Source organism: Sinohyriopsis cumingii, chromosome 1 (assembly GCF_028554795.1).
Source record: "Sinohyriopsis cumingii isolate HCF-2022 chromosome 1, ASM2855479v2, whole genome shotgun sequence".
NCBI lineage: Eukaryota > Metazoa > Mollusca > Bivalvia > Unionida > Unionidae > Sinohyriopsis > Sinohyriopsis cumingii.
The window spans coordinates 151,959,880-151,976,163 of NC_142961.1; the positions used below are offsets into that span (position 1 = coordinate 151,959,880).

General features: G+C 41.6%; 1 long non-coding RNA gene across 1 annotated transcript in view; it reads left to right on the forward strand.

Moving 5' to 3' along the window:
• Positions 1–930: 930 nt before the first annotated feature.
• LOC149808169 (uncharacterized) overlaps positions 931–16,284 on the forward strand; it is a 46,468-nt gene continuing 31,114 nt past the window's right edge. Inside the window, exon 1 of the long non-coding RNA XR_016419673.1 lies at positions 931–2,040. This is a non-coding gene — a long non-coding RNA (uncharacterized LOC149808169). The remainder of the gene's footprint in view (positions 2,041–16,284) is intronic.

A 16,284-nucleotide genomic window follows, 5' to 3' on the forward strand; every position in this document is an offset into this window, starting at 1 on the left:
ATGAAAATAAATTTTGCATTTCGTTTTTAAATATAATATGCAGAACACTTGATTTGTACAATCACCACGCCAGAAAATTAAAAAAAATATAAAGTTTTGTCTCGAGGAAATAAATCATTTGAAAGTACCGCACAACACTAATAATTGTCACTGTCAGCAGCCATGAAAGATTGCTCGTGACAGGTGATGGATAAATGTATCAAGCAGTTGCAACTCTTGATTACAGCAGTTCCATGCTGAACGTAAGAAACTATTTACTTATCATGGAACCATGGGTTTTTTTATTGTACGTATCTGTAGTATATATACCAATATAGCAATGCACACAAACTGACCTCGTGACACAACGAACCATTCGGATATCATCTGATGGTTTCATTTTATTTATACATTTTACCCATGCAATATGACACTGCAGAAGAAACAACAGTTGGAAGTAAAATATTTCCAGAAGCATTATCCCCCCCCCCCCAAAAAAAAAAAAAAAATTAATAACTATCAAGAGTGAAATTGTTCGTGGACTTATCCTTTAAATATAATTGTAATTCATAATATTAATTTTAATTTAATAGTGTTTAAATTTGACCTATCACGGAGACTTACGTAGTTACTTCTTAAAATAGCATAAGAAGCGTTACAAATATTTGCCCCAGTTAACTGAAAACATTTTATGTCTCGCTCATTCATTACAAAAAAGTTCTCAAATTACTAAGTAACTAAAATCATTATTATATTCTCTTTGGTGCCATTAATTTCTTCATTGTCATTTTCTTCTTCATTACTTCATTATCAATGTTGTTGTTGATGATTTTATTATTATTATTATTATTAGTAGTAGTAGTAGTAGTAGTAGTAGCAGTAGTAAATGCATTAAAATATTCTCTTTTCAGAAATGTTTCACTTTCATGTTTTTTTATTTTCGGTTGAAGAACAATCTGACTAAAAACTTTTCAAGAGTGAATATAGACCATCTAAAATCGGGCACTCCTCGTTTCCAGACAGTCTTTAATTTACAACTGTGCAGTTCCTGCAGGTCTGTCCGAGCTGAAAAGTTATGTTTTCTGATTGCTCATTGTCTAGTTTTGTTTCTCTTGCTGGAATCAAAGAGCGTATTTTTACATTTCGCTGCAGGGCATGTATTATTTATTTTCCTGGTCCTGTGACTCCTATGACATCTCTCCGTCATCCGATCCCAACACTGTTATAGCCCTCGAGGCTACATTTCTTAAACCGTGTGAAGAAACGGTTCTCTTGGGCCCTGTTTTACTGTAGAAACATCCATCATATTTTTTTACTTGTGGTTCGGATGGACTTTCCTCACAGCATTATTTAGATGCATTGAGATATTTTTGGGGGGTGGGGGCGATGAGTGTCACATAACTCGTTGAAATCACCTAGAATATCTGTGTCACACGAGTCAGCGTCATCAATATCGATGGCGATCACGCCGATTACTTTTTCCTCGCTTCCATTAGTATCCCACGAAAATGCTGCTTACGAAAGTCATATGCATAACTGTTATTTATCATTGTGTCATTTGTATTTGTTTCGTACCGCTTAGTTGTTCTCTCAGTTCATATCTGGGCGCCATATCACTCTCAGGATATTCGTGGCTTTGTCCGCTTTCTCCCTCTCATGACTTTTGCAGTCATGAAAGCTATAATAAACAACTTGTCCTTTTACTGACATTTTTTTGTGTTGGGTTACCCGATGCTAAATTTAGCGTTTTACATTTGCGTCCGTTACATGCTTTAGTGTATTCCAGCATGGTTTGCCTTACTTCTATGATTTATGTTGGACAGTCTCAGTTGATACCAAAACCTGTCCCTTTTAGTTAATATGCATGGAACAGAATCACACCCTTACTCGCGGACAGCAACAACAACTAGTTTATGTTTAACAGGAGTGTTGTGGTTATGGCTGTCTACCCTTTACGGGTCTACCAAAAATATGTGAATTCCCTCTAGGCCGGACTTCCACTTGCCAGGCTTGAGATTCCCAAATACGTTGTTGACAGTCAGTGCTGATGCCGTTTGGAAAGTAAGTTTAGATCTCCTGTTGCTAGCCTAGTTATCGATGTATTTTATTCTAGTAATTTCACATGCTCAAGTTGAAATTCCGACTTATCCTTAATGTCGCGTATGCCTCACAAGCTCTTGCGCGAGAACTTCAAATATTTGTAACTAAAATACACAGTCAAATTTTTTAAATTAATGTCCACAGATTGAAAACTTCAAAACATATTGAATCTCATTGGCAACATGGATTGTTTCACTTGCTCCTCCGATTTACAGACCAGGCTCCTTTTAGAGCTTAACGATTGGGTAACAAAGCCGTCTTCAGTTCCTTCAACCAGTTGTTAAAACCGACTGCCCGAATTCTCCACCTTTTAAAATATAAGCTCAGTTTCATGGAATCTTTTTTTTAAAGTTCGTTGCATATACATTAAACAATGGCTCTCTTGAGCTTTTACTTCTTTCCTTCTTGACCCAAATTTCTAAAAGGACTCTTCCCTTTTACTGAAGTCATCACGACTGTCAAGAATTTACAATAAGAAAAAACCACTTGATGACAGAATGAAATATATAAGACAGAAAAGGAGAATCTGGATGTAGAAGGGTTTTATTACCTTATTGTTACGTGACATAAGTATACTAAACTGATATGAACCCCGTATCTCGCTCCGGACATTAAGATTGCTTTAGGTCATTTACTCCGTTATCGTTGCGTAACCTTTGATTTGCTTACAATTGATCCATGATGTTGTGCCCTTCGAAAATCTCATTCTCATGTAGGGATATGAATAATGCTTTCCTTTGTCTGATAATGGCAGGACGTTATTATTGAATCGGATTATTGGACAAAAGCCTAGATTTTCAGATTGATAAAACATGTTGTGTTTTTTTTCTTCAGAAAAATAGGGTTTTCTCTTGATATGGCAGGTTTTCTAATTTTCACAGAAAAAAGATATGATACCAGAAGAAACTACAATTTTTTGTTTATGTCCATTTAGAATTAAATAAGTTTATTCCTGCAATATAACGCTTGACACATAAACCTGCGAGATCTTACGATAAACCTGGTTGCTCTGTGATATTTCATGTTTTGGATAACTAGACCTGATTTTTCTCTCAATGTCCTAAGTTTTATGAGAAGAACCTGTGGTTTCTTTTATTATAGATTAGAGTACCAACTAATAATTACATTGAGACCAGCCTGCTTTTTCTTTGCCTTTAGCATAAAATCAGACACACAAAAATAAATCTGCCTTTTCTACAAGAAAATATCTTGTAACACCACATATTTCTTCTGTACAATTACTAAACCAAATATTATTTACAAGAATTCGAAATTCGCGAAGGTAGGGACATGTATTCGCGTCAGCTTAACTGGAAAGATAATGCTAAAGAACTGCACTCGATATTTGAAGTTGCCATCCCACATTGCAGGATCGGATTTAGAACCAGGGTCATTATTTAAGAATGAATGTACTCTGTTGTTGTTTCATCTGTGTATGAGGTCGGGCATGTCACTAAAAAGTTTTTAAATCCCTCGGGATTTATGAAAACTGACCTGCCCCCAATTTGGAGTTCCTAGTTATAAATATATGGATAGACTACGTTTGTTTAGATCTGTGTCCTGTAAATCAGGCATTTGCTAATGTGATTATTGGAATTGGAATTTGCAGTACCAAATTTTCTTTACAGACGTAAGTAGTGAATGGGGGCGATAAAGCGTCAAGGGGAATTAGTTTTAAAAAACACCCTGGGGGGATATAGCGTCAATGGAAGATTTAACATTACGGAAACCCCTGGGGGGATAGAGCGTCAAGGGAAATTAACATCTGAAAAAAATCGTGGGCCTGTTGAGCCTCAAGGGAATTTAACATACGCAAAAAAAAAAAAATCTTGGGCCTGTTGAGCATCAAGGGGAAATGGAACAGGGTCGGGACCCTATTTTAATAAGGTCCCGACCTGATGGGTCTATGGAAATGGAACAGGCGAAAATTGAAACAGGGAGGGGTCTCTATTTTTTTTTTTTTAAAAAGTAAAAAAATGTGATAGGCAATGAAAGACAAGGTCTTTTCGAGAGATTGGAGTGGCCCTGAAAAGGGCCTTTGGTTTTCCTCTTCTTCTATTTCCTTAACTTCTTTATCCATCCCCTTATCTTTGCCAAAATTCCCTTCTTCTTTCTCTTTTCATTTTCCGGTATCCAGTCCGATTGACCCATGGCTCGGAACTTGTTCTGGATTTTCATCCAGTTAACGTTCAGTTTCTCTAGTTCTTCCTTTTTCTTTCCATTTTCTTCTTCTTTCCTCTCTTTTCTCCACCTCTCCTTTATTTTCTTCACTTCTTCATCTATCACCTTTCTCATCTGTTCTTCCCCTTTTTTCAATTGTTCAACACCCCTTTTTGACAAAGGGCCACTCTGACCGTTGTTCTATCTCTTCCAAAAACCTTCTTACTTCTTTTACCTTCTCCATGGCCTCTTTCATTGTCCCCACTCTGACATAGGGGGGATTTATCAGCCCTCTCAATCTCTTCACTTCTTCTTCAATTAATCCCTCTATCATCTCCCTGGCTAATTTTAGTTCGTTGACGTAGTGCAGACTTGTTCTTAACCTCCAATTTCTTTCAATCCTTTCAACTCCATATTCCCCATCCACCATCCAAAAGTAAATATTCCTTAAATTGTTAAACAATTGGGACACTTCCATCTTCGTTTTGTTTATTCCGTGGAATGGTGCGAATAACGAACACTGAGGGTTCTTATAGTTAAAGTGCGGACGTGAAGGAAAACATCCCCTAAGACACAAAACTTATATTACCTAGATCATCACTTAAAACGCGCGTACGTGAAGGAAAACATCCCCTACTTTTCTCATTTCATATTATCTACTATCCACATACGTGAAGCAGAAATAAACAAACTCCAAATCTACTATCCACATACGCAAAGCATTAAAATTAAACCCAAATCTACTATCCACACAAACCAACTTAAGCTCTTACAAAACCCAATAATCTACTATCCACACAAACGTACATGAGCGCTTACAAACACAAGCACATACACTCACACTAGGAAAAAAGAGTCAGTGTTTATAGTCACACTACTCTACATACACACATTGGCAAATGGATTACTATTTCTTTTCTAAAGGTTTGGGTAGCCCTGAAAAGAGCTGTTTGTTTTGAACTCCATGGCACCGGATTAATGATGGCACCTTCCAGGCCTGGCACCACACACACACATCTCCTACTCCAATCTCCTTTCACTCTTTTTGGTGGGAGAGCAGAGACGGAATGAGTGGCTTCAGAATCCCAATCTTCTGTCTCTGGGATTCTGAAATTTCCTTCTTGTGGCTGTGGTACAGCCATTCCTCTCTCCTTTTCCTCCTCTTCTTTTTTTCTTCTCTCCTCCTCTTCTTTGTTTCTTCTCTCCTCCTCTTTCATCCTTCCCTCTTCGACGATGGCCTCCGCGGCCAGTTCATTTAGTATGAGCCTGGCATATTCCAGGTGCACATGAAGTTCCAACAGTTTCGCTAGCCTTCTGCTCATTCTCTAGTGTTGATCAATCAACAAGGGTAGCTAGACTGCCGAGCGATTTTCAATTTATACTAAAAGCGCGGACGTGAAGGAAAGCATCCCCTAAACCCAAACCTTATATTACCTAGATCAGGACCAAACAACGCGCGGACCTAAAAGAAAAACTCTCACATTTTTGTACTACCCATCACTATTCTAAAAATTTTTTATTAAAGAAATAATATACTATCCATATACCTAAATCAGTTAAATCAAACCCAAATTTACTATTCCCACACTTCAAACAACAAAAAACATTATCATAACCTACTATCCACACAAACGTACGTGAGCGCTTACAATGGCACAAACTCACACACACACACACACACACACACACACACACACACACACACTTTCTAAGCAAGATAAATAATTCAAGTGCTTATACACGCACTTTTATTTTTTTTAAACTTATTATAGGCAATCGATTGTTATTTCTTTTCTAGAGATTGGGGTAGCCCTGAAAAGGGCTGGGGGGTTTTTTTGTGTGCGAAGTTGAAGCTAGGGCGATCTTTTATATTCTAAGAATGCGACGTCCTCTGACGATAGACTTTCTGACGAGAGGTCTGCTTCTTACAAAGCCTCTGTCAGGTTCAGGTTGCTGATGCTACTGCTGTTGTTGATGTTGCTGCTCTCTCTGCTGTTTCTGAAGTCTGTACTTCTCTGTCCATTCTTCTTTCTCCCTGTTCATTTCTTCTCTGAAGAGCTCTTCTATCAGGTCTTCAGTGACTTTTAACATTATCACATTCTCTATCTCTTCTGGCTTCGGTATCAGACTGTGTCTGACCCTATGCAAATTCACGTAGGCTTCGTTTAGCTTAGCTAGTTTGGAGCACATCTTCGTAGGAGGATGAGTCGACAATGGATGGTTAGACTGGAAACTGCCCCGGTTTTAATATTCAAAGCCCGGACGTGAAGGAAAACATCCCTACACGGTTTTCGAGTCGGAACGTTCAATGAGTGTCATCAGAGGGATAGAGAGAAGTCAAAGAGCATACATCAAGATTCCTATAGCCAAACAAACCACAAAGGCATTTTTTTTCTTCAGAACACAACATTTTTTTATTTAAAATCACTTAACACTAACAAACAACTATAACATTTTTAACAATAATCAAACAATATAACATCAAACATTCTTTTCAAATCACAAACATTTTTTTCAACTATTATTTTGGATAGGGCTGACAACGTTGTGAATGAAATTGTGATTTCCATTGTTGGAAGTCATTAGGCCATTGATGGACACTACGTTTCCTAGCTTGAGACAAAATACAGTATAATGGTCACAAAACCATCGATCTACTTTCACATCGTTTCTAGAAGAAGAACGAGGATCAAATTGAGTCACTAAAAGTTCTAAGGAATAGCCCCGACTACGATGATGCAGAAAATACACACAATATTGTCCACACACCAAGGAATCTGTGCCTTGTAATTTCACATTATTGAATCGGGTGGTCTGAGCATTTCTTCTCATAAAGTTAATGATATCGTCTTCCAAAGGAGGCAATCCATACGAATCGAAATATTCCACACATCCTTCTTGAGGAAAGTAGACGGCTACCCAATGGGTTCCTGGGAGATGACTGTCATCCGTGTTGATCACATAAGCTAGATGGTCTTGAGGTTTGCGATGAGGGAGTTCATCTTTAGCACAGACGACAGGATTCCAAGAAGCAATGTATGAACTGTGGTTCAAAAGGTAATAAAGTTCCCAGGTATCCCTGTTTTGTGTGGGTTTTTTCTTCACAGGTAATGATAAGTCATCAATTCGATCCTGACTTTTTGCTTGAAAATGTCTGACAAGTAACCGTTTCTTCGCCTTGTCTCCCAACTCTGATCCAAGAGAGCTTCGATGCGATGGATCTCTTGAGTTGTTAATGGAGGACAATAATGTTCACGCAAGCCTTTATACCACTGTTGTAACACGTCTTCATCCGAGATGAGACTCCAAGCTTCGTCCAGATACTCGTCCAATTTTTCTTCTTGACTCAGCATCAGGCATTTATCGTGTTGAATTTGACTGGGATGATCGTTTTGACATCCATAGCAATCTTTCTTGATCAATTCCGTAATTTTTTCGACCAAGTGTTTGGCAAAACAGGAGACTAAATGGGCTTCTTGTTCTGGCCATCTTGACTTCATCATGATAACTTCTTCTTCCACAGTCTCCTCACATTCCATGTCTAAAGTTTCTCCACTAGGTAAAGAGGGATAACAGTCTTCCATGACTTCTAATAATCCAGAATGACTTCTCTCAAACTGTTGATTTCTATGGTGTTATCGAATTCTGCATACAGGATGACGTTCACCGTTTCATCAGGGGTTCGGGTTGCAAACTGAATTTCCACACGAATCTGGCCTGATTTTATAGGGTGGAAATGTCCTTCGTCGCTGCCTTGGTCTGGAGTGAAATCAAAAACCCACAAAGCATAGCCTCCTGCATAATCCTCGTACGTAATCCCGTGACTGGTGTTGGTTCCTAACTGTCCGGTGGCTTCGTACAAGGACAAGTACTACCTCAAGTATTTCATCTTGTCAAAGTCAGGTTCGAAATGTCGGGTACACAAGGTCTTGCCATCGCGATTGACTTCGATCTTGGACACGCCAAAGTGTCGAAAGAAGAAAGGATTTTTAGCCAAAGCTCCTTTGAAGGCTTCATTGCTCACGATACCAACGATTAAACGTTTGGGTAGCTGTCCTTGGAACAGATGATCTTCGATCATGGATCGTTGCCCCTTGGGAATGGTGAAGGTTTTCACTTCCACACGTCGTATCGGAAACTTCGCGGTCGTTCTGCTCAACGTCTGACTGATGTCGTTTCCCATTTTAGGTAACACTTCCACGCGTCGTACGTAGAGCCTGGCTTCCTCGATGACAGTTTTGCAAGCAGTAGTACCCATCAAATGGAAAGCGGCACTGCTACGATTCAGTCTCAGGCGAACATCCACCCCATTCATCAAATACTTTTCATGCAACCACATGTCCAAATGCAAACGATCCATCAGTTCTAAACTTGTGTTGACTCCCATGATTCTGTTTCTTCGTTCTACAAATCCCTCATTATATTTTTTATTTTTATCAGTTGTAATAATTTCGAATTCTTCAAACTCGCCAGCTTCGTCAGCTTCCCATAAGACACAGGCATTGAGATGAGTGTTCTTGGCGACTATTCCGTACGTCAAGAGATTTTCCAGGTAGGCACGATAAGGGTAAGTATCCATGCTGCTACTGACTAGTTTGTTATTCAAGTACAAGTCCACTCCACTGAACAAGGAATGCATGAAATTGTTGACGGGAGCTATTACATCATCGTTATCTAGGGACGTATTGTCCTCTTCGACAACTTTGACTTTCAGGTACAAGTAACTGCTATTCAGATCGATGTAATCTTCGGGCTGTCCTTTGATTTCAAACTCGATGGGAGCGGAGGCTGTCAAAGAGGAGACGGGATGAAATTCCACCCACTGGGATTCTTGCATGGTCATCATGGTGGGGGGCATGGCAAACAGATCCAGTTCCGACTTGAAACAAGCGCAAGACTCTAGGTGCATCATTTTTTCTGTTTCTCAATAATCGAAAACGTCTAAGTCTCGAACGGTTCTTCTTTTCTTTGTCTTTCTAGCTTTAGAAGTGTGAAGTCTGGTGAAAGGGTGTTTTCTTCGTCGTCTCTTTCTGCCTTGTCCTTGCTGAATGCCTGACTCGGTAGCGTGCAGGGCATTTATAGGAGTTTCTCGTCGGCCTAAAAGGTCTTTACCCGTATGCAACAAGACATTTTTGCCTGCCCTTAAGAAAGCTTCTTTGGGGTTTTGTTTGTCGATGATGACATTTTGGAGAAATTCTTTGCCTTGCGTCAGTGCCGCATCTTTCAAGGCGTGCAATCCGCGTATCACCATCGGTTTCAACACCGGGGCCACCGAACGAAAAGCCGATTTTAGCATATCTCCTAAACCGTGTCCTCGCTGTCGAGCAACCCCTCGGTACACTGGATACATGACTTACGAGTCGTGAGAGAACCGTTTTCGAAAATGGAGTTTCACCGTGACTTTCCCTTTAGTGAATGAAATATTTTGTCCCAAATCTCCTTTTATAGCAATGTTGACCGTGTCCAAATAAGACTTGCTGACAGGCAAATAGTGAGGATGCACAAATTCGCGGTGGACGTCATATGTGTTTCCACCTTCCTCGTCAGCGTTCGTGGCAGAATCCACTTTGAAAGGAATGACACGTAGTAACTGTACGAAGGTGTGTCCCACCACGTTGTACTCCACCACATCGGAGTACACAAACATTAAATTCAGTCCTTGGTTCAGTTCTACCGGGGCACGAAAAAACTTGGCAAAAGAATCGTTGTCGTAAATGACTGCTGATTCGGGTTTTTGTTCTACTATTTTCCTCAGCTCCATGTCCCCGCCCAACATGGCAAACAATTCAGGACAAAATAAAATGGACATGATTTTACCCCCTTCAGGAAATTTCATGAGGAAGGGACGAGCTACTTTATGGTACTCTAGGGTGACACTTTTTTTGACATTCTCCAAAGCTTTAAGAAACACGACATTAAACCTGGAGGCTATGGTGCTCACCAAATGTTGACCACTAAAATAATAGCCTGGGGGAATGAACAAGTGATAGGTGGTCCACTTTTGATTTTTTGTCCTAGGGGTTTTCTTGTCATATTTGACATGGGTATCCAAGTACTGTTGCAATGGCTCGTCATGAACTTCCACCGTAAAAAAAGTTTGATTGGGAAGGACATTGAGGACTTGGGTCGGGTGAATGATTTCCACTAAAGCCAATTCCCAATGGGCTTCGTGATCTAATGGGATGGCCTGAGGTAATTTGGCCGTGTAACAGCACAACGTGTTGTGGGGAAACACCTCCATGGAACTGTCACTGGGTAAGGTTAAGTAAAATTGGTTTTGGTGACTCATAATTCCAGAGTTTTGTGGCTGTCCGAGGGGTTACTAGAAGTCAGAGGAGTGTCTCCGCCCAAAATGGGGTTGTTATTGTTGTTGTTGGTGTGGTGACTGACACTGGCACTGGACACAAGGTTCCCGTTGTTCCCGTTCGAGGAGAATTTCAGGGAGGGATTGGGAAGCAGGTAACCGATGCAACTGCTCAATAAAATGGTCCACAATTGTTTGTCTCCTTGTTGCAAACTCAGATTGGCAATGGCTGCCCCGATGACAATACACCACGAAGATTTGGCAGAAAAAGACGATTTGCGTTTTAGGCACACGTTCTCCACACCACACCCACAAGGGTTGTTTCTGTAAATCTTGCAGAGAAGAACTTGGTGAAGGAGTGTTCGACGTAGCTGCGTCTGTGTGAAAGGGCATGATGGTCACTTCTTTTATAGTCGATGACTTGCGAAGCGTCGATCCAAGAATCAAAACTGGGTGGATATCCTTTCCAACGTACTTTGACTTCTTTGACACGTCGTTTGCCCACTTTACGGGTTCTGCGTTCGAGAATGCTTTCGATGTCGTACACGTCGTCTTCTTTTTTGGTGACACGTTGTAACTCGGGCAAATAAAACGTTCCTTTGAGCACTTCTCCGTTCATGTCTTCTAATTTATAGACAGCAGGATGACGACCATGCACTCGTCCAGTGACACGAACCAATTCGGTAGTCCAGTTAGGTAAGTAACCTTTGTCGAAAGTGCGTTTGGTTTTGCCAATGCGTACCCAATCTCCTACGGTCAACACTCCACTTTTCTTGGGGACAGCCCTCGTCGGGGACGTACCAAACAGGCGCTCAAACACCAACACTTCGTTCTCGGGAGTCACTTCTTGCGGGGCACGTCCAATGCTTCGATGGTAAGATTGGTTGTACGCTTGCACCAGGTGCGGTAAGATGTCGATGTACTTCAGAGTGTGGTGATGCGTAAAATATTTCCACATGCGTTCTTTCAAAGTGCGTTGGAAACGTTCCAAGATGCTGGCTTTGGTTTCAGGATTCTCGGTGGTAAAAGAATGAATGTCACGTTTCTTTAATTCTTTTTGGAAAGCTTGGTTCAGAATTTCGGTGTCTTTGTCCGTTTGCCATCGAAGAGGGTGACGACCGCTTTGGTTCAACACTCGTTGCAGGGTTCGCACTAACTCACTGCTCGATTTGGAAGTCAAGGGTACGACCCAGGCAAATTTGGAAAAGACGTCGATGACACAAAACAAATATTTGAAGCCACGATTGTAGCTGGCCAAATGAGAGACATTAGCTAAATCGGCTTGCCATTGATGATCGATGCCTTCCACTCGGGTGAGACTTCTGGAAAACTTGCGTCGAATGGGTTTGTGTAAAGTGTAGGTAGCTTGTTCTTGTAACCATCGTTGCACTTGCGGTGAACGGAGACTTTTCAGTCGCGTTTTGGCAGCACGATACAATTCTTGAACTCCTGCGTAACCTGCAGGATGGGAGGGATCGTAGTAAATGCTGGCTAACACCCTCTCCATTTTTTGTGTGTTAATAAGTCACCCACTCTTCCGTGATGCTACTTTGGATGGGACGAATGGGTGGTTTGGAAACGGATTTACGTGTCCGATGGGCTACGGGAGTAGAAGTCGAAGGTAGTGGTAGTGGAGGTGGCAATGGAATGGCTTTGGTCTTTTTTTCTTTTTCACTTCTAGTTTCCCTTCTTTCTTTTTCACTTCTGTCGAAGGAGGTGTGGACATCATCTTTTTAACTCAAGCTTTCATTTCTTCTCGTTGGGGTGTGGGGGACGGGGTCAACAAGGATGCTGCAATCTTAATAGACGTGGGAGCTGCTGACGGTGTTTGAAACACTTCTCGTATCTCTTCTTCCTCAGGCCTTCGTGGGGTAGCATCTCTGGTGACCCCTGGGGCTGGTAGTAGTGGTGGTGGTGGTGATAGTGCTGGACTTTTCATTAAGATCTTAAAATCTTTCAGAGTGGGAAGAGCTGTTTCGTCTAAAGCTTTTTGGTGAAAGAGTTGCAGTCGTTGCAAGAGTTGACCGTACTTTTGCGATTTTTCTGTTTCGGACAAATCTTGGCGATCCATCAAGGACTGCAATTCGTGTTGTAACTGGGACATCTCGCTCAAATTGGGATTGGGAGATAAATGTGGGGTGCGTTGTTCTTGCCAACGATGGTATTCCATCCATCGTTTGTAAGGCACTAAAGCTAGTTTTCGTCCTTCCATGGGATGTCAGGGGTCGATTCTGAGATCTTGGGACTTCAGAGGGCCTTTTTATCTTGCTCCCATGAGTCCTGCCAACATGGTTCCCAAGACTCCTTTCAGCAATGGGCCTAACAATAGCGGTAAAATTCCTCCACGTTGGACCAACATCTTCTTCTTTTGACGAATGGGAATTTTCTTTTGAACCATTTGGCGAAGAACGTGACGATGTTTGCCTAAGCATTGTTTCTGGTGTTTGGACAAAGGGATCGTGCCTTTCAAGACGTTTAAACAACATTCGCACACGGTATCGATGACATCTTTGGAGGCTGATTGAAAGAGTTTTTTTGTAGGGGTGGAGAAGCTTTGGACAAGACAGATAACATGTCCCCATATTTGACTAAACGAGGAGGCAGTCCTTTCCTTTTCTTTCCTTGGGTTTTAGAAAAGGGATGTTTTCTGGAGGGTGACATGTTTGAGTCTTCAGCACCAAAAACACTGATACCCCTACTTAGTCACAGGCCTTTTTTATACTGGAACGCGTCGCCACTGATTGTCTTTACGTCGTATCAACTTGAGGACAGGCATGACACGTCGTGCAGGGGTACGCAACGGACTAAATCGAGCCAGTTCTTGCTTGGACAAATCCAGTAAACATTGTAACATGCCCGATCTCTCTTGGACTTTGATTTTGGGAGAATGTACTTTGTGAGCAGCGGCCACTGCCGTTAAATTGGAGGTCGTGGATTGCGAGTGTAAGGTTGCGTCCTGGCCGAAGTGCCTCTCTTGCGACTAATTTTCTTCTGTGGACTTTTCTTTTTCTGGGGACTTTTTCTCGGTTTCTTTTTCTGGGGGCTTTTCTTTTTCCGGGCTGGTGACTGGTAAGAGGAGGGTCCCGCCACTGGAGAAGTTCTTAGAGACCCGTGTCTCCTTCGGGACTTGGTCTTGACACCGTGGCTCTTTTTCTTCTTCTTGGAGCTTCGTTTGACTTTTTTCTTGGGGAGAAGTTTGGGAGCATTAGGATCCCATCTTAAGAGAGAGCGAATGATGACCCCTCCTAGAGTACCGCTTCCTCCAGGTTTCAAAATGATTTGTTTTTTGGTTTGAGTGTCGATGCGGGGATCGGCCAGTTGGGTCAAAGCGACTTTGTTTCGATCAAAAAAGCGTTTGATTTGATGAGGAATCTGAATGATCCCTTGGAGTAATTGACGTGCTGTCACCGTGAACCATCGTAAGACTTCTTTGAGACTAGCTTCTAAGACACGAGCTCGTATTTGTGGATTTTTTTCTCGACTGATGCCATACAAGGCACGAATCAATTTGACGGGAAGATGCGACTGAATGGACGTCATGTTCAAACTGTGTGAGACAGACGAAAAGAATCTGAGGTTTTTATAGATTTTTTTGTTGAGTGAAGTTAAGTCGAGGACGGAGACGTGTACAGGACAGGCCCTCCGTCTTGACACCAGTGGTGAAACAAGTAGGTACGAAATCGCAAATCATCGGGGGTCGTAGGTTTCAAATCGACGGGTAAATAGGCGTTTGGAGTTTGAATGGCATCGTCGTACGCCTGAGTCAGTCAAGGCGTTCCTAACTGTTTGGCTAAGACTTGCACTTGCGATTTATCTCGAGGGCTTTTAAACAAGACCACGTAATGCGCATTGAGACTGATGGTGCGATGGGCTTTACTTTGTTGAAACAAATTTTGGGTGATGTAAACGACACTGGCATTACGGTGATGCCCTTTGCGCGTAAACCACAGTTTAATTTCTTCTTCGTCTTCTCCTAACGTGTCGTCGAAAATGACCAAATGGGTTTGACGGGAGTCAGAGACGATGCCATCGTCTTCTTTAGGAATGCCTTCCACAAACACGATGGAATCGCCGTGACTTTCTCGCAAGAGGCTGTACGCCGATTGCCACTCTTTGTAACACCACACGATGCGTTGAGGTGGTCGATCGATCAAATGATGTTTATGTTCGATCAAACGTTTGACGAATTCGGTTTTGCCTGAACCGCTAGGTCCAGCAATGAGCATGTTAAAGGGATGGCGAAGATACAAAGCCTCCCAACTGGCACAATCTAAGTGTTCGTCGATGACTTTGACAGTGGAGGAAGAGGGAGCAGAGACAGCAGAAGTAGCCATAGTGTTAGGAATGTCACTTGTGACACGAAAACAGACAAGACGAGAGTTTATATACTTTTTTCAGGACACGTTTATTGAATGTTTTAAACATGAACACGAAAGACAAAAATATATAAAAGCCAAAGGCTTAAGTACAACGATAAAAGGCACATGATAACCATCAACGTGGAATAGAAACAAGTGTCTATACAACAGGTTTTGGGTAATGTTGTGACCAGTTCTATAGGGGGTAAGGTCACACAAGTGTCCTCCAGAAAGGGTCTTTCAGGCATGTCCACAACAGTTCTGTCCTGGGTGACGGGTTCTTCTGGCACCGTCACTAACACTGGTTGAAAAGTAACTTTTTTCCTTGAACAACTCTCGTGCATACTGGGCCACTTCTTGGGTCCATGCCTCAAATCCCCATTTTTGCCAGTCACGGACATCTGTCCAATGGGGGTGTAAGTCACAAGCCACACACACATCGTCATACACGTCTTCGGTAGCTAAAAGTTGACGAATCTTTTTTTCATGTTGAGGTCGAGAAGTATCCAAATGAAAACGCAAGGCTTTGAGCAAAAGGAGTCTTTCGTGACCATTTAAGGCCATTTGGGCGGTAAGTACTGTTCGTAAAGTGTCCACAAGGTAAACGAAATCCCAGAAAACAAGTCACTAAGACACACACTATGCGTCGTCCCAAATTGAATGGATACAGTTCTTGTAATAATTGATGGTAATGATTCACGGTTTGAATATTTTCATTGAGTTCCTTCCACGGAATCTGTTCAATCACATGTGATAAACGTCGTGGCATGGATTCCTGTTTTTATAGTCTCTTTGTTTCGGAAGCAATACACGTACTTTCTAGCCAGAGATCTTCGTTCTCCAGTAGGGAATCTAAATCTTGCATACTGTAACCTAAACTTCAGAGTTCGTTTAGAAGTTTCCTCTTCCTCTAAGTAGATTCCACGTAATAGACCTTTGTAATCCTTTAACTCGTCTTCCTCAATGCGTTGCACTAGGTGAATCTCGAAGTAACCAAAATGATGAACATTTCGTTCATTCACTAACTCAAAGTGTTGAACAGGGTCTGACCGCTGAAACAATTTCTGACGAATCAGTTCTTTTATACCATTCAGGTACCAGTGGTTAAACATCTGGTGACGTAACGGATGCAACTGTTCTTTACGTTTGACTTGTATTTTGACCAGCTCTCGGTAAATGCGTTCTCTCAACTCCACAGGCAAAGCACGAATGCTCTCTTGTAAAGTATCCATGAATAGGTCATACTAAATCCTCTTTCTGACACAAGAAATGTACCGTTTGCACAAACATGGTTTTACTTCAGTGTCGAATTTAAATAGTTTAATCACTAATTTACACATTACAATTCGCTCAGAAGTTTCCTCTTTCACTAAGTTGACATTG